Source organism: Nannospalax galili, unplaced genomic scaffold, assembly GCF_000622305.1.
Source record: "Nannospalax galili isolate Female #2095 unplaced genomic scaffold, S.galili_v1.0 scaffold1234, whole genome shotgun sequence".
Classification (NCBI taxonomy): domain Eukaryota; kingdom Metazoa; phylum Chordata; class Mammalia; order Rodentia; family Spalacidae; genus Nannospalax; species Nannospalax galili.
The window spans coordinates 2,072,164-2,096,612 of NW_008334665.1; the positions used below are offsets into that span (position 1 = coordinate 2,072,164).

The 24,449-nt window shown below is 44.3% G+C and overlaps 1 protein-coding gene across 1 annotated transcript in view; it reads left to right on the forward strand.

Moving 5' to 3' along the window:
* Positions 1-24,449, forward strand: part of LOC103731132 (CUB and sushi domain-containing protein 1-like) — a gene marked incomplete at its 3' end in the record, with an annotated part of 1,440,296 nt that overhangs the window by 916,401 nt on the left and 499,446 nt on the right. The gene's annotated exons all lie outside the window — the stretch shown is intronic.

Here is a 24,449-nt window from a genome sequence, read left to right on the forward strand (position 1 = left end):
GCATTCGAATCCTTGTTTTGTGATCTCATTCCTCATTCCTCTTCTTTTCTATGTGGTTCCTCATCCAGGAAACAAGCAGCAAATTAAGTTCATCAAGTTGACAGTTTTAAGCTTTCCCACCTGCTAAGGGCAGGCGGCCCTCTGAGGCCTGGTTGTACCAGCCCTGAGCTAGACAGCCTCAGCACATCTCAGCCTTATTCTCCATTCTCCATGCCGAGGTCTGTCATGTGATGTCACTAATCCACCTTTTGAGTTTTGATATCTTGATATCTTCATTTAATTTTTTTTTTCATTTTTGTCTTTTTGAGACAAGGTCTTCCTGTAGCTGCAGCTGGCCTGGATTCGCTAATGGAGACCAGGCTGGCCTCGCACTCACAGAGATCTGCCTGCCTCTGCCTCCCGAGTGCTGGGATTAAAGGTGTGTGCCACCACACCCAGCAATGATTTTTTTTTTCTTTCTGGTGCTGGAATTGAACTTGGGGCCTTGTGCATGCTAGGCAAGCACTATACTGCTCAGCCACAGTTCAGCCACAGCCCAGCTCATTTAACTTTCTCTTTAAATCTTGAATATCAAATTCTTCTCTTTCCTCTGAAAGCTTTCACAATTTTGTGGAGGACTGCTTAGGAGAATAAAGTAATTTTGTGTGACACAATAGTTCTCCAATAATGTGTGCATGTATCTCTCCAGGCCCTTCCTGAAGGCACAGGCCATAAGGCTCAATGCATCCTTTTGGTGACAGTGACCCGAGACACTGACACTTCCTAGCTCTGGTTTCACTAAATGGAAATACCTATGTTGTTTGATTTGCCTTGCTTTGTAAGATTATAACAATATTTTTAAACATTTTATTTGTATTTTATGTGTATGAGTGTTATGCTTGCATGTGTGTAAGCGCACCCATATCATGCAGTGACCCAGAGAGCTGGAAGAGAGTGTCAGATCCCCTAGAACTGGAGTTATGGACAGTTATGGCGGTTAGCCGCCATGTGGATGCCTAAATTCAAACCAGGGCCTTCTGCAAGAACAGCTAGGGCTCTTAACCGCTGAGCCATCTCCCCAGCCCTATAACAATATTTTCAAATAAATGTATATTGTGCACCACAGACTTAGATTTTCGTGATTTACATATTTTGTTTTATTTTTTTAGTACTTTATTTTTATTTTATGTGTATGACTGTATTGACTGCATGTATGTGAGTGTACCTATGTTGTGCAATGCTGCAGAGGTCAGAAGAGGGTGTTGGATTCCCCTGGAACTGGAGTTAAGGACAGTTCATAGCTGCCATGTGGGTGCTGGGAATTGAACCCGGGTCCTCTGCAAGAGCAGTGTTCCTAACTGCTGAGCCATCTCTCCAGCCCTGATTTACACATTTTAGATTAGGTGACTCCGAGAAATCTCCATTGCACCCTTTTATTGTTTGGATATGAGAACCATGTTCTAATATATCCAAGTTCCTCTTCACAAGAAGCACCATCAGCTCAGAAGGAGCTGGGGACTAAGCCAGTGGTTCTTCCTCGCAGTGAGACTTTCTTAGCTCGTGTGGACGTGGCTGGGCGCTCTGTCTTGTACCCATCCTTCCTGCAGATACCGTAGCATGGTAGAGGGACCAGGACTGGCCCTCACACCTAATGTGAATCAGACCTACCCTCCAGTCCCATTCCTCAGCTGAGGAGGGTGGTGACTTGAGGCAGGCTTTCCGTCTAAGTCCATGATGCTTATTTTCAGTGTGCAGGTGCCCACAGTATGGCCCAGAGATCTGCTAGGTGCATCCAAGGGAGGGGACATTTGAAACCCTAAACACAAAGCCTGCATATGTCACCCACCCTCCTGCCTGATGAAGGGTGCTGTCTGCCAGCCACAGGCTGTAATTAGCTGTGTGTTTTCTGCTTAAGAAGCAGTGATGTACAGACTTCAGATTTCTGCCCTAAACACACTACAGTATTTTCAAATGTAATACTTTTTTTTACAACTGGTTTTAGCTTGCATATGATTTTTGATATCTATGCTTGACAAACAGCTCTCATGTTTTGAAGCATACAACGTCCTGTGCTCAACTTTTAAAGTATTTATTCTATAGTTGCTATGAACGTGCAAGAAAGTAGAAAGCATCATTAATACAATTTTAAAAGTTAGAGCTTGAATTCTGGTCCTTATTTATTTGGGGGGATTGGTAATATAGTTTATAATGTTCGTTAGCAAATGTTTTTTATTCAGGTATATTATCAAATATGCCACTCAATTTGGTGAATGAAAAACCAAAGTCTGGACTTATTATATTACTACAAGTTAGTAGTATAGTAGTATAGTGTAGTCGTAGTTAGTTAGACTTAGTATGTTACTACAAGCACAGCTCTTAGTGTTAAGAAAAGATGAACCTAGTGGACCTGACCTTGGAGCATACCCAGTATCTCCTGGTGTCCAGAGTTCCAGGACCCCTGCAGATTCCTAAGTCACAGCTGCCCAGTTTCCTCACATAATGGATTAGCAATCATATATAACACGCCTTACTCCCCTTTGCTAAAGATTACTTGAGATAGCTAATTTAATGAAAATGCTTTGCAAAACTACACTGCTAAGAATATAACGGGAAATTTGTGGATATGTCAAGAGCAGATGTGTTTTTTTCTGGGTCCTTTTGTTTTGTGCTTGGTGGTGTCCAAGGATACAGACAGTATCGGCAGGCAGAGCCATGTACTTAGCATGTATCCCAGGCTATTCTGTAAGCAGGCTGACCTGGGACTTTGCTTCCAGTGCAGACTGTGGGCCAGGGCTCTGGAATGGACCTGAGATACACATCTCATCAGTATCCAAGCAATGAGCAGGCACCTGCTGGGAACTTCAGGAGAGAGACACTCTGTGTCGTTGCAGGCTGTGGGTGATGGGCAGTCACAAAACTGATACTGTAACTAAGTTTTATCTGTACTTTTGATTTTCATGAAAAGTGACTAGTCCAGGAACTGCGCTGTTTCAGTGCTGGGCTGCAGCTCTGTACAGTGCGTTCACAGTGTTTTCTGGTGTTTAGAGTGGACTTCCTGGTGCCAACCCAGAACACCAGGTTCACCACTGAATTTCAAATTTGGGTTTCACAATGTCCTCTAAGATGAACCAGCTCAAATGTGGGGAGCAGTAAGAAAGAGAGGCAGAGTCAAAGAAAACGGTACTAAAACAGTGACATTCTAGAAGTTTTCCAAAGTGCAGGGGTATGAACATGTCCCTGTCAATCCACAGCTGTGTGTAGAAAACAAAACAATTTTGTTCTCTTTGAAGACCATCAAGGGCCAAGGCTGAGCAGTGCTCTTTTCTGCTGCCTTCTCATAGCTTTACACATAACATTGAGTGGCACACTGGTGGTCAGGAGGGGTGGTCAGAGAGGCGCGGTGGGGGGAGGGGCAGGTGGGCAGTCAGGTGAATTCTTAGGTGGAAGGTCAAGTATGAGGTCAGGTAGTTGCTCAGATGGGAGGTCAGGTGGATGGGTCAGGTGGGCAGAGCCACAAGATGCAAACAGGTTTGATCAGAAGCACTTCTTTAAGGCAGGATGTCCTTAGGGCAAGATGTCCATTATCACCAGGGAGGGTATTTGCCTCAGGCTGTGCTGCCTCCCATGGTCAGGATCTGAGTTCTACCCACAGTTACAGTCTATGTTGCACCTTGGGCTGTGTATGAGATACTTTTCTGTTGCTGTGATAAAACACCCTGACCAAGGCCACCTTAAGAAGGAAGAGGTTCTTTGGTTCATGATTCCAGGGGCCCATAATGGCTGGTGGATGTAGTATCTGGAACAGAAAGCTGATGGGAGCTCACCTCTTCAAGCAGACAGGAAGCAGAGAACAACCGGAAATCTGGCAAGGCTTAAGAACTCTCAAAGTCCACCCCCAGTCACATACTTCCTCCAGTAAGGCCAAACTTCCTAAAATCTCCCAAAACAGCACCACTATCTACAGACAAAAATGCGTGGGGTCTCTGGGGGAGAGTCTCATTGAAAGCACCGCAGCCTGGAGCTGACCACATCTGGGTCACTTGCTTCTCTCTTTATTGTTCTGTCTCTCTGTCTACTTTGTGAATAAAGCCCCCACCATCTTTCAAGCAGTCCACAGAGAACTGTTCTGAGGTTGAGAAATGAGTAAACAGCGTGTCCCTCGCCTTCATAGCTGGACCATGCAGTTTAAATAGTCAAACTCCCAGCGTTTGGATTTCCCAACACTAAAAGGTTGATGACACTTGCCTTGCTGAACGAAAGTTAAAATTTAGGTCGGAAATTCCCCCTGGCGCCAGGTGTGCAGAGCCAGTGGACTGTGAACCTTTATCAGGTTGTGTATGTAAAGTGAAAACTCAGAAACATGGGTAAAAGATGTCATCAGTGTCCACAGCAGGGGACTGCTTGTCAGTGAGGTCACTGCTGAATACTTCACTGAAAGGCAGCAATGAGGCTCTGTTCCCTGGGGGTAGAGAGAGCAGAGAGCAGAGAAATGTAGGAGCCAATCCTGGACGTGGCATGCATAGGGTGCACAGGAGGGTGGACACATCGCCTCTGTAAAGGGAAAAGCCATGCATGTTTTTACAGGACAACGGGGCACATACAAACGTTTTGAAGGCAGCCTCTAAAATGAAACTCAAATGTGATACGAATGTCTTAAGATTTATTTTTATATTTCTTATTTACGTCTGGCATGTGTGTCTGTGTGAGTGAATGCCATGTGTGAAACTGCCCAAAGAGGCTAGAAAAGGGTATCAGACCCTGGACTTACAGATAGCTGTGAGCACTCAACGTGGGTGCTAGGAATGGAACTCTGGACCCCTGGAGCAGTGACATGAGTTTAACTACTGAGCCATCTCTCCATCCTCAGTGCTGAGAATTTTATCTTGATGCAGTGGTAGCTGCCTTCCATCATCCTCTGGGTATAAGGGAAACAAAGCCTTGGGGATATAAAGACGGCTCTGCTCTTTGGCCGGTGCATGGACTGAGAGCTCACGCTTCGGTGGGCAGAATGCATGTCCTACCCATGCTTGTGGTGGTCACAGGAGCAGGAATAGGAGGGCACACATGGGGCTGTGACTGGTAATAAAGACCGCTGGCCACACTCTACAAGGGCTGTGTGATAATAAGATCAACCTCCACATTTGTAGGAAAGTTGTCACACACTAGATTCCCAGGTGTGTGTCCGACATGTTTGATTGGAGATGCCTGGTTGTGCTCAGGGGTCTCCTTGTTGACACACACCTTGGAATGTGTACACTGGACTCTTGGAACATGGGAAAGGTTATAGAAAATGTCAAGGCTCTTAGCTAGGGGAGAGGGTGTTACAAAGCTCCATCACAAAGCAGTGCATGATGGAATGGTGTGGATTCTTCATATAGTGCCCCTCCCAGGAACTGAGAGACCTGTTCAGTGTCCTGAAGTTCCGTGTGTGTGTGTGTGTGTGTGTGTGTGTAATTTGGCGTGGAGTCCAGATGTAAGGAAATGTGAAACAAATCACAGCTCAGAGAAACTCTGGTAACCTGGTGTGGCGGTGGATTAGGGAGAAGAAAGAAAAATTCTCCTCCCTCACCTGGTGACAGAATGTAGCAAGATCGGTATTTATATAGACTTAGAACAAAAAAAATCTACTTTATGTGAAACGGTTTGGTATTTTTTCAATGCCAGAGACCCTGATGAGCTGAGGGAAAGTTATTTGTGCTTGTCTGTTTTGTTTTACTGTGGTTTGGTTTGTTGATTTGTTTGTTTGTTTGTTGAGACCAGGTCTCCCTGTAGCACCATTTGGCCTGGAACTCCTATGCAGACCAGCCTGGCTTCGATCTCACAAAGATCTGCCTGCCTCTGCCTCCCGAGTGCTAGGATTAAAGGTGTACGCCATCATGCCCTGCTAAGGAAATTTATTTGATGGGCAGAGTCAGCTCTGCCTCAACATCAAGGTTGTTCCCAGACTCTTCGAAGACTGAAGAAGAACCGTAAGGTCAGGCTGGGGTTGGGAGTGGGAAGGAGGAGCCATGGAAGGGAGACCAGACTCGGCACTCCAAAGGTGAACAGTGAAATGAGAACTTGGGTGTGAATTACCTTGAACTGTGGAAGTATCAGTGACGGATGGTGTGTTAGCAGAGATGCCATTCCAAACCACGTGTTGTGTATGCATGTGCATATGTAAGCTATGTGTGCTGTGTGCATGAATGTGTGTTGTGTGTGTATGTACATGTGTGCTATGTGTGCTCATACACACAGACGTGTACTGTAAATGTACATATATGTGTATGTAAGCACGTGTTGGGGGGTAGACCAGACAAGAAGGTAGATGTGTGTTTATTTACTTTTTGTTGAAAAGATAGCAGCGTGTACCCCCAATGAAAGGAAACAGATATTCCTGGTATAAAATAATCATTTACAGAAAATTGCTCATTGCACGTCGTAGAGGATTTTCTAATGTACAAACAGCACTATAATGTATAGCACATCAGCACCTCTTAGGTATTTCACCACAAACTGTGCAAAGGCATGGCCAGGCTTCACCCACATCCATCATGCCTCTTCCAGAAACACAGGGTCTGAAGTATGATTTTTCCTGAAGCCCCACCTAAGGGACATGAAAGCTACATGACTTTCAAAGCTATGAACATAATCACAGAGAGAAGAGGTGGACAAAGCCACCTCTGGGTTCACCCTCCTGTGTCTGAACACTCTCCTGTCCCATCAAATCCTTGCCAAATTCTAATCTGCATTATTGTAAAAGGCTGATCTTGGGGCTAGAGAGATGCTGCAGCAGTTAGGAGTACTGGCTGCTCTTGCAAAGTCCTGGCTTGGTTCCCAGCACCCACCTGCAGCACATAACCCTCGGTCACCATTTGCAGGGGATCCAATACCCTCTTCCAGCCTCCGTGGGCACCATACTTGCACATGGTGCAAATACACACATACATGCAAGCAAAACACTCATACACATAAAATAAAAATAAATCAACCTAAAAAATTTAAAAGATTCAACTGGAAACCAAATTTTGTTTTCCAGACACAGACATCAGAATTCTTTCTTCCAAGCTCATCCTTCTCATTCACTCTGTATACGTACATAGGCTCACACATGTAGATATACACATATGCATATACAAAATACATATAAAACTATATGCCCACTGTGTCCCTATGCAAAAGGTTTCATATGCACACATATGAACACATGTCTATACATATATCACATATGTGTTCATGGATACAGACTGAGCCACGAACCAATAAATCATTTTGTCCTGGAAAAAAATCTTAGCAGTATATTCTTATATTTTTTACTTATTATTTTATTTTATGTATGGGAGTGTATTACCTGCCTGAAGGTAAGTGCACCAATGCCATGCAATGCCTGAGGTGGTCAGAAGAAGGCATCAGATCCCCTGAATCTGGAGTTATGGACAGTTGTTAGGTGCCATGTGGGTGCTGGGAATTGAACTCAGATCCTCTACAACAGCAGCAGCTCTGAACTGCTGAACCATCTTTCCAGCCACACTTAGTAGTATTTTCAAGTCAGAATTGTAGGTATAATTTTTCTTGCTTTAATTGAAACAAGCAAAATTTCATACTCAGCTATAATGTTTTGCATACTTGGTACTGGATTCAGATCCCAGAACACCTACTGTCCCAGTTCGGTTTCTTTTCTGTAACAGAACACTGACCAATACCAACTTGGGGAAGAAAGGGTTGATTTCATCTTACAGCTTACAGCTCATCATTGAAGGAAGCTTGAGGCAGGAACCGAGGGGCAGGAACTGAAGCAGAGACCATGAGGGAACATTCATTACTGGGGTGCTCCCCAGGGCTGTCTGCTGGGGTGCTCCCCTGGCTTGCTCAACTACTTATCAGCCCAAGACCAGCTGCCCATGCTTCTCCAAGTTGATTCTAGTTGCATCAAGTAGACAAAAGGTCATCTGCACAATGGTTGCCTGGTCATGTTGACACTATTGATCATATTGATCACTATTGGTCACTATTACACCCTAACCATTTCTTGCTCACCCTCAAGATAACCCATTGATATCATAATATAAAGCACAGTCCAACTTTTAAAAGTCACAGTCTTAAAAATTCCAATGATTTAAAAGTCCAGGTTCTTTTTTAAAATCCAAAGTGTCTTAACTATGAGCTCTTGTGAAATAAAAATAAGTTACGTGCATCCTTATTTCAGTAGGGAAGAACTAGACACACTTAAGCAAAAACAAAGTTTAGCTATGTAGAACCTCGGGGGTTCACGACCCTCTTCTAGACCCCAAAAGACATTGCCACCTGCAGCTTGTGTCCTGGGTTCATGCCGGGTCCATTCCTGCCCCTGTCCTTGATGGTCATCCCGCTGTTCTGGCATCTCCACTGCACCTGACGTGCCACCTTCGCCAATGGCCCCTTCTTGTCTGCCATGGTGCCATGCCTCAGATATTCTCCCTGATACCTTCATGCCTTCAAAACCAGTACCGTGTGGAAAACTTATTATTTGACAAGTCCACTGGAAGCTTGATCTTCAGCCTTGGCCTCTGGACCACAGCTTCTGTGTGCTGACCCTGAGGAAATACTTCCTGGAAGATTTCACCTCAATGGTGTTGATTTCTAGTGTATCACAGCTGAGTTTTCAGCCCCTGCTGACCAGGATTCATTGTCTCAGGAAAACACAGGTCACATGTCCACAGAGTCTCAATTCAAAATATCACACAAAGAGCCCTGATAGTCTTTGAAGTATGCTCTCTCTGAAACTCACAAGCCAGGCCTCCTTCATCTGAATTTCTCTCAGCATTACCTTCCTGTAGAACAGCTCTCTAAGCCTGAAACACTCAACAGCTTTTGCAGCTCAACACTTCAAACACTTCCACAACGCTTCCCGAAACAATATGGTCAGGACCATCACAACAATATTCCATACTCTCTGCTACCAATTCTTGTCCTAGTTTGGTTTCTTTGCTGTAATAATAAAATACTGATGAAAACCAGCTGGGGAGGAACAGTTTATCCCATCTTCCACCTCACGGTCCATCGTCAAAGATGTCAAGGCAGGAATTCAAAGCAGGAACTCAAGGAGAGCCACAAAGGAAAGCTGCTTTCTTGTTTGAACCCCTGATTGCTCAGTTACATTTCCTATACAACCCAGACCCAGCTGCCCAGGGATGCACCACCCACAGTGGTCTGGGGCATCCTATTTCAATTAGCAATCAAGAAAATGCCCCACAGGCAGGCCCACAGGCAGAGGAAATTCCTCAATTGAGGATCCCTCTTCCTACTGATTCTAAGTTGTGCCATGTTGAAGAAAACTAATCAGAGACCCTAGTCATTATTTAATGTCACATCAGATCCCTGAAACCTACATCAGTGCCTCTTTGCCAAGGCGTCTCACCTCAGAACCAAATATACGGAGCACTCTGTATTTAAAACTCTGCAGAGGACGCTAGCTACTTAGCCACAGCCTGGGATTCCTCCTGGGAGTGGGCTAGGATTTCAGTGACTTGAGCCTGCTGTGACCTTTCACTGAGATTTCAGTATGCCCTCTGGCATCGTGCATGATTTCTTGAGCAGCTCATGTCATGCAAGTGTTCTCTGATCATTTTTGGGCCTGAGATTTCTTGACCTCTGTGCTCTGGAGCTGTAGGTAGCTGTCCTGCTAGATCAAGCCAAGGTCCTTCAGGAAGCATCTAACCATAACCATGGCTCAAATCATGGATTTGTCAGGAGAAAACTCTGCATGGGCCTCGCCAGGATACCGCATGAATTAGGAGCGTCATGTGATATAAGAAGCAAGTTAAGCAAAGGAAGCAGAACGGAGGTTGATAATCTAAAGTGTCTCTTTACATCCCTGAGAATCCTGAGCAGCTTTATATTCCAGACCCCACAGGTTTTTTTCCTGGATGGCTCACTGCCTGCACAGTGGCAGGCTACATGTGGTTGTAGATGTGGGATGAAGCTTGGGGTACTTGAGACTTGAGATACCAGAGAAGGGAGTGGGAAGGCCTGGGTATGGGTCCAGCTCTGCCACTTGCCACAGGACGTCATCTTGGCATGACGCTCTCGGAGCCCCTCTCCTCTCTCTGCAAAGAGGACATGACAGCATTTGTCAGGGTTTATCCTGAGGCACAGCAGGAAGGGCTCGTGGCTTCACTGTGCTCTTGGGGACTAAGGAGGCCACATGACAGAAGCTGTCACCCGTTTCTACCCCAGATGCCTCTCTTCTGTCTGCTTGTTTCTCCACCACCGGCTCGTCCTGGTTCCTTCCCTCTCCCACTGTCCCCTGACCTGCTGAGTTTGGATGCACCTTGATCTGCGGAAGTAAGATGCTCCTTTTTCTCAGCAGCATTCCTAATGCATGATATACTTTTTTTGTTGGTTTCTTCTTTTTTTATTTATTTATTTTTTTGAGACAAGATTGCTCCTGTAGCTCCAGCTGACCTGGAAGTTTCATTTCCCTCTGCCTCCTGAGTCCCGGGACTTAAGGCATGTGCCACCAAGTCCAATGTGTGTCACCAAGCCCAGATTCAGGACATTTCTTAATAGCTCTTCCTCTTCTACATAGGATGAGAAAAGCTTGTGGTCAACAAATCCTCCATTCCTCAAGAGAATGTAGAAACAGCAGAAACAGCAGTGGCTGTTGTCTGTGAGCAGAGCACTGCTCTAAGCACTAACCGTGTGAGTCCATTTGATCACTTGATCATCGTCCCCATTTTTCAGGTGAGAAAACTAAGGGGCAGAAATGTCGTAGGAATTGTTCAGTCTCTCATGGCCACAGGTTCAGTCTGCATTGGAATTCGGCCACGGTAACTCTGAAATCAGAGCATAGCTACTCCAGGTTGCGTTTTATTAAAAGCAGCTCCACAGGTAGAGTGGATCGGGCCTGTACTGAGTGCCGTCTTCCTGCTGACCCACTGGAAGTGAGACTCCTACAGTGGCTGTGTCTTCTTGACCTTCCATGGCCCCAGCAGGCAGGGCCAGATGCTCTCCAGCTGGGCCACAGCCTTACCCTGGGGCACTATCAGAACCACGGAAAGAAATTAGGACACAGTGGTGATTAGAAGGCAGTTGGAGGAGAATGTTATTCAACTAGTTTACCAACTTTGAATTGGAATGCTTGGGTCTGGCTGTGGCCTGGAACATGGTGAGGCCTGGAACACGGTGAGCAGCATAGTGTTCTTTCTTGGGAAAGCTCAACCCCGGGCGGCTCTGGATCCTCACATCACACATGCATTCAGCCAGTCCCCAGAGTTTTCCATCTGCTTCTCAGCTGAAGAGTCTGCACACGCTAAGCAAAGAAAGAGTGTTGACACGACCCGGCAGGGCAGAGTCCTTTGACTGTGGGGTAGACCAGTGCTTGCTAACAGCTTAGTATAGGGCCCAGGGCTGTGAGGACTTACGCACACCAAATCTGAATTGTAGACGGCTGACTGCTGGGCAGCTGGGATGCAGGGACCTTGAAGGTGACAATATGGACCCAAGGGCCTTGTCCTCTCAGGCTCAGTGAGCGACACTGCAGTGTGGACAGGGACATGGAACTCCGGCCTCCATTCCCATCATGCAGTGTCAGAGGAAAAGCATCGGGAGATGGGGAGATACAGGTTTTCAGAAAAGGTGCATTGAGAGGCTGGTGTGTTGACTAACACTGTGGTATGTTAGATAGTTTAAAGAACGGACATGTTTCTCACATTTGGGAGAGGACAGAAGTCCAAGATCAAAGAGCTGGCCCTTCCTCAAAATCATCCTCCTGCCTCGCAGGCTAGAACTGCTGGTGTGGCCAGGAGAGTGAGCCGCATGATGTACGTCTTAGGACACTGACCCCGTTGTGGGACACGTACAAGATGCCCCCTCTGAACCCTCACTCAGGGGATTGCAGCTCCCACTGGTGGCTTTCGAGTAACACACACTTAGACAGCAAAGAGCACACCCCAGGTAACAGCACAGCCTGTGTGTTCATCCAGATCTGCTGACCACAGTCCTCTCTCTCTGCTTCACACCGCAGCTTTGCTAAGCCTGCTGCATCTTTATTTAGCCATTCTTTCATGCCCTATAAGAGCAAGGGATTGAGTGACACCAGCCTAGGAACATCGCTGCATTCAGAAAGTGCTAGAACCCTGAAGTCTACTCCCTAGGAAGCTGGTGTTCCAAGTTCTCAAATTAAAACATTCCACATCTGATAGTGCTTAACTGGGAGCCAGTGTGACCAGATGGCACAGGGGCAGGCAGTGCATTTAGCTGTGGAGAAGCTTGGCCATCGTGCAGTCGCTGGTGTTGCTCAGGCCTTGCTGTGCACATCTGGAGGGACTCTGTGGCTCAGGGGTTTTGAGTAGGTACCGTTTTAATTTTTCTTATTGTCTAATATTTGCAAAGCATGAAGTTCAAGGAGGCAGCTCAGCTTAAAATGGTAGCACCTGTATCTATTGATAGACCACTTTAAAATATATATTTTATTAGCATGGGGCTGGAGAAATGGCTCAGTGGTTACCACTGGCTATTCTTGCAAAGGACCCAGGCTCCGTTCCCAGCTCTAGTTCCAGGAAATCTGTAAGCCCTCTTCTGACCTTGGTGGGCATTGCACGATAAAGGTGCACGTACATACATGTAGGCAATACACTCATGCACATGAAAAATAATAAATAAAATATTTTAAAATGTTTCATTAGCACCACTTTAAGCCACAGCATGATTAAATTGAAAGACTTTCTGTAGGTTGGAGAACTTTTTCAACTCTCCTTCCTCAATTCCCTTTCCCTGGCTTCTGCTCCTTCCATTAAAGCTAATTGGAGTGCTGGGAAGGGAGACAGGCCTCCAAAAACGATGGCTGCTTACAGAAAGGAGCCGCTGGCCCTCATAGCAGATGGAGACCGGCCTCCAAAAACGATGGCTGCTTACAGAAAGGAGCCGCTGGCCCTCATAGCATTGGCGCCGAGCGCAGTGACGGGATGTGCTCAGAATACTTCTTTCACACTGATATCAGAGTGTTCAATTAATGGTAATTAGAGCCCAGCTGGGCAAGAGTGATTTCAGCACCACTGTGTGAAGGCAAGGGAGAGATACAGACCAATCACACTTTCTATTCAAATTACTAACCCCAAATATTCCTTCACCTATTCATTAGGCCCTTGGAGGACCAGCTTTATTTCAGACTGCCACATTCACCTGTGAGTGCATTCCAGGCCGCATCTTAGCATGTACTGAAATATTTAAATTGCAATCACATGAGTTCCTTGCAATAATGCCCTTTATTGGAAAGTAGACTCTAAGAGAATAGAGGGAGGATGAGCTGAATAAATCTATGAATTATTAATATTTTATAAATGAGCTTTAAAAATTGTGCTCACGAGAAGCAACACAGGAATGACGAGCGCAGCTTGTGAGCAGGTGCTGGGATGAGGATGTGGGACTGCGGGTGTGGCTGAGGCCCTGGCATCCACTTTCCTCAGCGAAGAGGCTCAGCGTCCCAGCAGGAAACAAGCCACTGGAGATGTTCCGAGTACAGCAAGTGTTTTGGAGGCCAGGCCTTGCTGGTTCTTTTATTATCCCCACAGACGATCCATGGTTAGTGTTCTTTGGATGGTGCAGTTGTCGGGTACAGAATCTAAGTTCCCATCTAATTTGTTTAACTGTCACTCTCATAGAGTAATGAAGCCTGAACACACCACCAGCCAGCAGGAGGCTCGGCTCCACACAGTAGTGCCACGCCAGGCATGGTTGGAGTGAAACCACTGTTCCCTCCACATTCCTTCCTCTTCTTAAATTTATATTCATAACATTTTTATATTTTTTACAGTTATTTCTAATGAAATGTTAAAACATACAGAAGTTGGAACTTAAAAGCACAAGACCAAGAGGGGAAATTAATTCACTTAAATGGAGATTAAAAGAATGGCGGAGAAAAAATTAATATTTAATTTTTAATTCCCAGACATCTCTGTGGCAGGCAGAGGGGTTGGCCATCTAACATGTTCCTCTCAGAAGACAGGAGACGCTTCCAAATTTCTCTCAAGGGTGGTACGGTTTTTCTTCACACTAAATTTGAAAATAAAATTTAGGTTGAGGTTTTATGAGACACAGAGTAATAAAAATGTTTGATGCTGTGAAGAGCAGAATGCAAAATTGTAAAAGCAAATTACCTGTGTATAGATTTCCTCAAGGTGTTTTTAAGTCAAGCCCCTGTCATCTAAGACAATTCAGAGATAATATAAAAAATATTAAGGAAACCCCAGAAACAAAAGCAGCAGCTCTCTTTTTACCTCCAACAAGACTGATTTAACCTCCTTTCTTCTGGGTCCCCTCAGCATAGCCAGGAATTACTGGGACGGGTCTGTTTTCAGGGGACCCTGCCAGGTCTGATCCTCAAGAAACACTTGCTAGACTGAGAGTGAGTGTGGGGTGGATGTTAACCAGCTGCGTCTAGGGCATTAAAGCACTTGACTGCGAGACACAGGATTAAGTTCATCATAAAGTTTCATTTGAACCTTTGAAATGCTGAAATGAAGAAAGGGTTAAAACAGGTACCTAAGTGGAGACACTGGAGGCAAAGTCAGTGGTGACCTTCTGACTCTCTGAGCATCCCAGCACCGTCACCCTCACCTGCACGTTCGGATTCAATATGGAAGATAAATTTGTGTATAATATGGGGCATTTTTCCAACCAGTGCCCTAGAATACCAATGTGCATTGAAAGGTTTAAACACCACTGAGACAGGATTTTCCCATATAGACCCTGAAAGTTCCCAGTGTGCAGGCAAGATGCCCAGAGCCACTCAGAGGACCCTGAGCTGATCATCTGTTTAAACACGTTGATATAAATCTCCTCGGGAGCCTTCACATCTGGAGGGTTTGAGGCTAGAGCTGTTTGCACTGGTCAGTTAGAAGGTTTCTGTGGTAGCCTTTCTTTTCTTTCTTTTCTTTCTTTTTTTTTTTTTTTGGTTAAAAGTTCATTTGGGTATAGAGGGGTAAAGAGGCCCAAACGATTAGTCACATATCAATCATAAATTAGTAGCATGTCAATAATGAATTAGTAACTTAGCAACCATGGTCATATAACTGCAAACATGATTCAGATACTTGACAATTGTTCTTTCCTGATGTGGCTTTAAGTTAAAGCCAAACGGTAAGACAAACTATCTTATAAAAACGATAGATGTGTCCTGTCATGGAGTAGAGGACGGGGCAAAAAGCAAAACGCAGGAGCCATCACAGCTCAGTCTCTGGGACAGGCTGTGTATCATCTAATTGGGGACTTCATGGGTGGGTTTCATCTCCATCATGCCTGCTTTCCCATGTTCTGTGGCCTCTCCTTGGGTCCCTCCGTGTATAATATATAAACACAAAACAGAAAACGTCTGTGCGTTATGGATGAGCTCTGAATGAGCATAAATCAAAGGGAAAGCAAGAATGTTATGTAGTAAGGAGGTGAGGAAGTGTGGAGAAGTGTGAGCAAAGCGGGGTCTGGGAGTGGGCACCCCATTGCATGCACCGCATTGATTATGTGTGTGTCTGCATACATGTGCCTGTGTGTATATGTGTAACGATGTATGTAAGTATATATGTGTGTGAGTTTGTGTGTGTGTGTGTGTGTGAGAGAGAGAGAGAGACAGAGAGAGAGGGAGAGAGAGAGAGAGATGCTGTTCCTCAGGAGTCACTTACCCTGTTTTAGCAAACAGGGTCTTTCACTTGGAACCGAGCACTCATCTAGAAGGGTAGGATGACAGGACAGTGAGCCCTAGGAATTTTCTGTTGCTGCAGAGACACATGCCACTATTCCTATTTTTTGTAAAAGTTTTGAGGCTTGAACTCAGGTTCTCTGTTTTTAGAGCAAATACTTTATCAACTGAGCTATCTCCCCAGCCTCACTGATTCTTTAGAGAAAATGCTGCAGGTCTGTTCCCTGTAAGTGGGAGAAAGGTCATAAACAGCTGTAACTTGGGAGGGTGAAAGTGAAGAGCTCTCCCTGGGATGTCTAGCATGCTTGTTCGAAGCATGTGCTGACATCTAACATGGTCCTACTACTGGGAGTTGAGCTGTGTATTCATGGTGAATTCACCTAGAACCTCCCTCCGCATCATTTGAGCTACAAATGGAGAAAATGACCACACCCTCACCTGCAGTGCGCACATAATCAGGTGTAAGCCAGGATTCCACTGCAACCCATACTGGGGGACAGGATTTCAATTTCTCCACATACGATGGGTGCTTAAAATGACAGGACACAGAGCACACAGTCCGATCAAAGTTGAGGGAAGAGGAAATGGACTTGACTAATGCTACATCATATAAAGAACAGGAAAAATAAAACAACACAGGAAATTTAAAGAATGATGAGGAGTTTAAACAAAGATGCCACAACGACTAGAACACAACCACAATAAATACGTGCAGATGAGCACACAAGAGCTTCATCAGTTATAGAAAAATAATGTGTAGCAAACTTGCTGGTTAATGTATTTCATTGAAACCATGATGTTGATACGTTGTTTACCAGGTTAGACCACTCTAAAGTGAGAATACTGAAGTCACAGCAAACAAGGACGAGGCCGTGCCTTATTCTAGGAGTCGTTTTTTTTTTTTTTTAAGTTACAGAATGGTTTGGCAAGAACCTGGAAATTGTGTGATACTTTTACTGAAAAATCTTAGTCCTAAAGAATGATCCTGAGCAATGAGTTCCCGTAGGCGAATTGATGGGTTCCAGGGGTCAGCATTGCCTTCTTCCGTACCCACCGAGGGGCCCACCACATGGGTAGTTTCAAACCCATGGTCGCACACATGGCCCCGTATAAACTCAATAGGTCTCAACAAAAAGAAAAAAAAAAAAGAATGTTTGTAATGGAATTGTAGGGAGGAGGTGTAGGGGTTGTTGGGGTGGAAAGGAGGCTGGAGGAGGTAGGGAATTCCAGTGAACAGATATACTTAATACATAGGAAATTGTCAAAGAACTAATTCACAAATGTTTTAAAAAGAAATTAGCTTTAACTGAAGAATGACTTCTGGATAAACATTAAAAAACTCCAAGGAATGGGAAGAATTACAGAATGCAAATGTTGGCTGTAGAAACCCTAATCTGGACGGCTTAGACATCTGCCTATCTTGAACACAGTACCCCTTTGGTCACACACCATTGATGCAGTGCCTTCCTGGAATCCTGTATCAGGTCTTTCCTTGAGTCTTTAAAATCACCTGGAAGCCAGGCACTGCTACTGTCTCAGTTTTATGGTTTATCTGCCTCCAATACAGTCTTGGAGGGGGAGCTTAGTATAGTGAATAGAGTCCTGGACATCATTCTCTTGGCACATGACCTTTGGTGGGATTTTTAAGGATTTGGGGACCCATTCTCATTGTCTATGGGACTCTACTCCCAAGATAGTCCTCCATAGGACCTCAGGGAGCTTCTAAGTTTTGGTGGACACAAAGTTTCCACACAGTGAATGTGTAAGATAACAATCTCTCATGTTGAACTTATGAGTCCAGTGTGGCAACTGGGGTTGGGGGGGATATGGAGATATGGTGTAAGACCCCTGTCTCCTTACCAACTCTTAAATGCTAAGATTATATTTTAATTCATAGAGTCTGCACCCACATATTTTGACCATGTCTAAAAATTTATGTTACATTTACTGAGTTGGCAATTCTTCCAGACCCTCAGACAGCTGAATTACCAAACCCAAGGAAATCACCCACCCTGGTGCATTCTCCACTCAGGATGTAGTGCCCACCTTGAAAACGACTGAAACTCATCATCAGTGCGGCCCAGTGCCCTGTCATCTCAGAAACTAGAGACACAAAGGCTGGATGCGGAAAAGGAGTTCATTTCCCAAGTCAAAGTCATTCAAAGTGGCAAGCTTAAATAATGTTAAGAGTCATTCAAAATAGTCATGAAACCAGAACCTGACTGATTAAAAATAAATGCAAAGTGCATCTGGTTTTCATTCTTGGGTTATGCAACCGTGCTGTGGTGTTTCCGCTCTCTCTAGTTAATGACTTTTCCTCACTAGATGCACACAAAGAAATTTAGCATGTCAAATACAGATTTCTATCAGGACACATTTAATAAATATCCCATTTCATACTTAGGTTTTTAAATTTTACCATCGATAGGTTAAAATGTGTTCATTCATTTGAGACTAGAGAAAACATTTCTTTATTATTGAAATTAAAAGGGTAAATAATAAATCCTAAAAACATTTAATAGAAGCAATGCTTTTTAAGATTTTTTATTTATATATGTTTGTATGTGTTTTATGTGTATGTGTTTGTGTGTGTATGTATGTCAGTCACATGTGTGTGGTGGATGCCAGGGAGTTCAGAAAAGGGTGCTGGATTCTCTGGGACTGGAGCTACAGGCAGTTATGGGTCTCCCCAATAGAGGTACTGGGAATCAAACCTGGGCCCTCTACAAGAGCAGTAAGTGCTCTTAAATTTAAAAAAAAGTGTTTTAAGATAAGAATTACATGCCTGTCTTTTAAAAATGCATCATCGGAGGACACCTGTGACTACGTGGTCACTGTCTCCTGTGTGTGTAGTGAATATAGTGACCTGTGGCCCAGGAATCATCATGTGCAAACCTTTCCTTTTATCAGGCCACCAGGTCCCTGTCAGCCACAGGTGTTCCTGGAGTCATTTCCTCAGCCATGAGCTGTGATATAGGACCCACGTTGACCTGGTGATGGGCTACCTGCTCCATACTACCCCTTGTTCCAATGCTGCTCACCATGTCTCATAAGGGATTGTGAACAGAGTCCAAGCAATGGCTAAAAATGGCATGCCCTGCGGGTCTGGATAGGGCAAGACTTTAATCTGAGCACTCAGGAGGCAGAGGCAGACAGATATTTGTGAGATCAAGGCCAGCCTGGTCCATAGTGGGTTCCAGAAAATCTAGGGTCAAGATCTCAAGAATGGATAGAAAATTAGAACTTTTCAGTGATGTCCACACTCATACAAACTGTGCAAAGGTTACAGTGTGTAACAGAGGAGAAGAAATTGTGTTTTTCTTGAAGCTGCCTTTAACACGGCAGATTGACCGACCTGTCTGCATGTCACCAGTTGAGCCGCATCTCGGCGGCATTTAGTGCTTGTACGCTGCTGCAGTTTGTCATTTCATGGTTGTAATATAAGGTCTGTGATGCCCTCGCTACCATAAGTCCTGATGCAGCTGATGCTGCATTAGTAAACACCATAGCACGGGGTCAGGGGGTATTCTGCACAGAGGTTAAAATGCATCATGGTCTTTCTTAGGTGATAGAATCACCTAGGAAGCAAGCACGTTCTCAGGGTATTTCCAGAGAAATTCAAAATCCTATAATAGAAACTGAAAATGGTCTTTAAAACCAAGAAAATTGGGGCTGGAGAGATGGCTCAGCAGTTAAGAACACTGGTTGTTCATGCAGAAGACCCAGGTTCGAATTCCAGCACCCACATGGCAGCTAACAACTATGTGTAACTCCAGTTCCAGGGGATTCGATAGCCTCTGCCCTCCACAGGCATTGCACGGCAGCACGGGTGCACTTACTTACATGCAGGCAAAACATGCATATACATAAAATAAAAATAACAAAATATTAAAAAAAACAAAATTATTCAGTGAACTGCTAATCTCCTTGCTGTATTTATTCAATGTTTGGCTCTCCCTTATTAAGGAGATTTCTTGACATTGCAATGTCGCTCCAAGAAGTTGTATAACTCACAGGAATAGATATTTTTTAATAAATTTACATAGTTTATTTAGTCTATTATGTGCATTATATATAACATTCACAGAAAAATTTAAATCATTAGAACTAGTTACTTTTTAGGACCCACAGAAACAAGCTATAGTCAAAAACTAAATACATAAGATTTCAAATTGTTCAAAATATTTATTTTCTTTTAATATTCAGGTTGTAGGTTAAGTCAAAGCCTGGACGTGGGTTAAGATCTTTTAAAACCAGGGTAATTCCACTGTAAGGAACCTCAAACTTGATATATTGTTTTTGAATCACCTTCTGTGGTATCAACTGTCTTTGTGTCTAACAAAGTAAAATATGTTGCCTTTTTAATGGATGTTCTGTAAACTATTGTCCATGAATGAAGGAACAATCAAGATATTAACAGAATGTCTTAATATCAAACCAATTTAAAAAGTTCTCTCAGCAAATAATTGTTAAATGATTTCATGAGTATGAGTCATTATTATAAAAATGCTTACATTATCACTAGTTGGGAAGCAAGCACTTAAATATTTTGAGAAAGCAAACAATTTTGATAAGTTATTTTCCTTTATTATATAATCTTTTTCATTTGCATAAAATTTTCTAAGCGGATGAATACTATTATTTGCCACACTTCTTTGAAGATCCCGGTTGAAGCAAAATTAACAATATGTATTTAATTCGCCTTCTATCAAAAATAGTATGTTTGCTATCATTTCTTTCAACTAGTCAAACAATCAATGTTTGAGGGACTAGGGAAAAGATTTCTAATATACATCTATGATATTTGTAACATAAAATAGATTGGTTTATAAAATACTTCCTGACTTCGGACTTGCGCTGATTAACAAAATTGTGTGCGTGTTTGGACATGTGCTTAATCAGCCTCAGACATCCAGATGCTCACAGAGAAAACTAAGTGGGTGAGGTCAGGCAGATTTCTGGAAATTAGGTACTTTGCCTCAATTACAGCCCATGGTTGGATTACACAAGGCTGCAATGCAGTATCTCCTGACCTTGGACACTGATGAATTCTTTCTGTCACATTCCTGCCACAGGCCATACAAAACAGAAGACAGAACTTTTCTACTTCTCTTTCTGTTTTTATTTTTTTATTATAGACAAAGAAGAGTCTAGCAGTTTTCAAAAATGTGTTTCTATTCAAATGGTAATATTTTAATAAAAGACTTTAGGGAGGACTTCAACATCCACAGAAGTATTTCTTGTGTTACACAAGCTTCCTTAGTAGGGTGTGATGGATCACGACTGTAAAGTCAAGTTCAGTACCCTTTTGAAAGTATTTACTCTAGTACCAAGCAGAGTGGGAACAGTCTTGAAATGCCTGAGTGGGTGGGCAGAACAGCTTCGCGCTGTCCAACCCACCATGCAGCAGAGTTGTGCGGGACAGGGTGAACGCAGACGCTCATGCTTCAGGAACCGAGGCTGAGCATTAGCGGGCTGCGCCACAGTCACATCTTTGTCCATCAACAGGAAGCATAGCATGGTTTCCCCACTGGGCCAGGAGGCAGCAGAAATGGGGTGTTAAATGCTCCCTGAGTTCACAGACTGATGCCATCAAAGGTGAACTTCCTCATTCACACCAGGATGCACCCATGCAGGAGCACGCAGGCATATCAGGGAGTGTCCAAGTTCTAATTAGCAATCGGCCTAATAGAATGCTGCCCAGTGTGAGCATGACCAGCAATCTATTGAGGACCCCTTGGGCTTCCCTTCTCTCTGTGGATCACAGATTCTTTGTGACCATAACAACATTTGAATTGCAAAACATGAAAATGTGCTTCTGGTTCTGAGAGTGTCCCTTGGAATTCTTAACATCAGCCATCGCAAACTTTCTTACCGTGTGTCCTAATGCGAGCACACAGACAAATGCATCTCATGACCTTGGTCTTCTGGCCCTAAGACCTATGATGTGCCACCAGGTCACCTTGGGTCCAGGTCCCTAGGTGAGTCACAGCTACAAAACGAACCTTGGTCCTTCCTGGATTCCCAGGATTCCCTGCCTTCACCAGAGTGGCCCACACTAAGGAGAAACGTCACTGAGATTTTCAATTCATTAGACTCTGGTCATTTTTATCCAATTAAATCAGGAGGATTTGGGACATTATTATTTTGAAAGAAGGAAACCCATTATATGCCAGGTTGGTATACCAGTGAAATGTTGCATAAAGTCTGTTCTTTGAACATATTTGATCATTCAGAGACAGTGCTGTCAAGTAGCAGAGGTGTGCACACTACAAGCTGCTCAGCAAGGCCAGCCAGTGAGTATGAAAGGGTGTGGCTGCCAGATCCTCGGAAGTTCACCGGCATTTTTCCTGAGTGAGAAAGCGTCTGCCTGAGATTGTTTGCATAAACCAGGAGTGGGATTTCTGTTTTCTCTGTCTTTGCACATTACCTAGATTTCCCCCTTCTGATTTAGAAATATTCTCATGAGCACTTCAGTTAAGGATCTTGTCGCAAACCAGTTGACAGGCTAAGAGAAGGGCGTGGCGGAAATGTCACAGGTCTCACCTCAAGACGACAGTGAACTATGAGCAATCAATGCATATTGAGGGATGGAGAATCATCTTTCTCTAGGGACTAGATCCCTGAAAACTTATCAAATCCCAAGTGGGCTGTCCTAAACACAGGTACACAGGCGCTCCACTAAAGGGAGTCATTGCCTACTGCCTCATGTGTGTGTGTGTGTGTGCACGTGTGTGTGTGTGTGTGTGTGTGTGTGTGCAGTGAACTATGAGCAATCAATGCATATTGAGGGATGGAGAATCATCTTTCTCTAGGGACTAGATCCCTGAAAACTTATTAAATCCCAAGTGGGCTGTCCTAAACACAGGTACACAGGCGCTCCACTAAAGGGAATCAGTGCCTACTGCCTCATGTGTGTGTGTGCACGTGTGTGTGTGTGTGTGTGTGTATGTGGACATTAATATCAAAGAAGAGGACAAATATTGAGAGGGAGTCGGAACATGGGAGGAGCTGGTGTGGGACTTGGAGGAATGAAAATAATGCAAAGATAATACAATGCATGAAATCTCAAAAGTTTAAAAAAAGTGGAAAATGAAGGCTCTTGTACCGTCCCTCCTGGGGAACGTCAGCCTTCTACGTCAGCTTTTCCTGCTCAGGGAGTCAAGGCTGTGACTCACCTGATTCCCCGTGCAGCCATAGTCAGACATTTTGGCAAGTCTTCTGATACATCATCCATGCCCATGGTGACACCTGTGGATTCCAGGTTTCTACTGTGGGAACATTTGCTTCATCTGATTTAGGCCACACCTCAGGGTCTGAGCCGTCTTCAGACCTAGAAGTTAGGAGAACCTCCCAGCTTCTCCAGGCACCAGCTCTCTCCATGAACCCACCTGCAGGACCGAGCATGACACGGTACCCTCCAATTCTGGTGGCTGGGGCAGAACGGGCAGTGACCAGGTGGGAACTATGCTTTGCAAGTGTCCTAAGGAAGCCTGGTGTACAGAAGTCTGGTGGCAATTTATATCCGGGGAAGAGACAGGCAGACACCTTCATCATCATATTTTTTTAATGTTTTAAAACGTTTTTTACTGATTCTTTTTTAATACTTTATTTAGAATTTCATACATGCATATAAGACATTTCATCCCCACTCCCTCCCCTCCAACTCCTCCCATATCTCCCCGTCACTTTTTTCTGATAATTTAATGTATTCTTTCTTTTTATTTTCTTATGGGGATTTTTGCTACCCAAATACTTTTGAGATTTTTGGCCTTTGGAAGGGAGTATGTTACTAAGAGGCCCAGGGATATTTTGACTTTTAGCCAAGAAACTTTATAAAATATTTTTTATTTATTATTTTTATATGTGTGTGCGTGTATTGCCTGCATGTAGGCAAGTGCACCCGTGTGTGCAATGCCCACGGAGGGCAGAAGAGGCTGTCGGATCCCCTGGAACTGGAGTTCAGACAGTTGTTAGCTGCCATGTGGGTGCTGGGATTCAAACCCGGGTCTTCTGCAAGAACAACCAGTGTTCTTAACTGCTGAGCCATCTCTCCAGCCCAGCCTACCTCCTATTCTTATCACATCATCCTCTGAAGAGGTTGCCCAACTAAAAGACTCTCAAATTGCACTCCTTTTTGCGTGTGTGTGAAGGAGAAGTAAAGGCAAGAGTAGTTAGCATTACAAGTCCACCATCATTTTTGAAGGTAAGTAGGCTGAGCTCAGGACTGTTTTAGTCACAAGCAAAATTACATTATGTGGAAGAAGATTAGCATGTGCTGTGTTTCTGCCAATGGTGACGTGCACACCCCTGGGCTCCATTGCTGCTGCTGTCTGAGGTGACTCCTCCTAGGTTTGGAGTGTGTGCTGCATGTAGAGTGAAGGAAACACAGAGTTGAGCCCACCTGCCAGGACCCCTAGGGCAGTGGCTGTCAGAGGACCTGGCACACCTTAGTTCCTCTTCCTCCCCCTGGGAGCAGGAGAGAGGGCTGGATGTTAGAGTGCACTTGTTACTCTGCCAGAGGATTGGAGTTGGTTTACCAGCACTGAGGCCTGGCAATTCACAGCCAGCTCCAGGGGCCCCAAGGCCTCCTTCTGGTCTCCCTGGGCACTTGCACACATGTGGCAGACGCTCACACAGACATACACACGTATATTATAAATAAAAATACATCTTTTTTTTAAAAAAAAAAAAAAGGAAAAGGGAAAGGATTGGGAGAGGCAAGCAGATTGTCGTGAGTTCGAGGCCAGCCTGGTCTACGTAGTGAGTTCCAGGCCAGCTGGAGCTACAGGCCCCTGTCTCGAGGGAAAAAAAAAAAAAA